The sequence below is a fragment of the Trichechus manatus genome, unplaced genomic scaffold (genome assembly GCF_000243295.1).
Source record: "Trichechus manatus latirostris isolate Lorelei unplaced genomic scaffold, TriManLat1.0 scaffold00300, whole genome shotgun sequence".
Lineage (NCBI taxonomy): Eukaryota > Metazoa > Chordata > Mammalia > Sirenia > Trichechidae > Trichechus > Trichechus manatus.
In genome coordinates this window covers 1408987-1410317 of record NW_004444236.1, presented here as the reverse complement: position 1 = coordinate 1410317, position 1331 = coordinate 1408987, and the positions used below count along the sequence as shown (strand labels likewise).

General features: G+C 40.6%; 1 pseudogene; it reads right to left on the bottom strand.

Moving 5' to 3' along the window:
- Positions 1 to 717: 717 nt before the first annotated feature.
- Positions 718 to 1331, bottom strand: part of LOC101351918 (olfactory receptor 10J5-like) — a 12918-nt pseudogene continuing 12304 nt past the window's right edge.

Here is a 1331-nt window from a genome sequence, read left to right as displayed (position 1 = left end):
CATGGTGTTGTGAAAATGAAGAATACGTTTACGGTTCTCACACCAAACAGGACACAGCTGTTTCTGACAAACTTGTTTTCTTCACAGTGATTAGAGAGAAGCTGTTCCTGTGGAGAGAACTCAGCCACCAAAAAGAACTGGAAGATCACACATTCAGACTAGAGAGGCAAGAGTTGTACACACAATCCACGGCCATGACCAGCTCTCTGAAGACTGTATTGTCTGGAAACAAAGGCTTTAGTATGGATCAATTAATAAAGACTAAATTTTCAAGGCCTAAACTAATATTTTCCAACTTTCTTAATCTTTTTTTTTTTTTTTTTTTAATACAAATCTCACCTTTCCTTCAAGATTCTGATATAATTTTCTTCCAGGGGCATCCCTCGCTATTGACTATCCTTATGCTGCTGGGAAGATTTTGTCCATTTTTATTTTTTGTAGATCACATTATGAAAATCATAGGGATGTAAAAAATTTTAAACACAAAATAATCACATATAATACACTTTTAAGAAGTCCTCTGCCCCATCTCAGAGATTTGGATATGTCTGTCCTCCTCAACCTCCCACGCTGAAAATCCCTGGGCTAAACTTTTAAAGATATTGAAACAAAGACTAAGATATTGCAATATGGGTGCCGAAGTAAGACATACACATCCCATTACAAAGCAGACTGCACAGGACAGACTTATGAGGTGGTTTAATTTAGCGAGGACACACATTGCTTAGGGCTAAATGTCCCTTTATAAAAAGGGTCAACGTATTAAGAAATATTTCTGCCCACAGCTCTGCATAGGGCATCCTTCACCTCCTTGTTCCTCAGACTGTAAACAACAGGGTTTAGCAGGGGAGTGATAACTGCGTAGGTCACTGAGAGAAGGAGGTCTTGTTCTATAGAGTTTTCTGACTTGGGCTTGAGGTAGGCAATGGAGGCAAAACCATAGTGGACAATGACCACAGTGAGGTGGGAAGCACAGGTGGCAAAGGCCTTTTTCCAGCCCTCAGATGAGGCAATCTCAAGGACTGTAGAGATAATGAGGACATAAGAGATGAAGACCAGGCCCATGGGGACCAGGATCACAAATAAACCAACAACAAAATTGGTTATCTCATTGATTGTGGTGTCAATACAAGAGAGTTTCATGAAGGGAGGATATCACAGAAAAAATGCCCAATCACCCTGTGACAAAAGGGTAAGGTAAATATGGATGTCACCTTGACAGCTGCCATGACCAGGCCAATACCAAAGGCTTCACACATCAGCTGGACACACCCAAAAAGAAATGAGTTAATTTTGTTTGCTCTCTAATCAGGAGGGTGTTAGCATAGGTC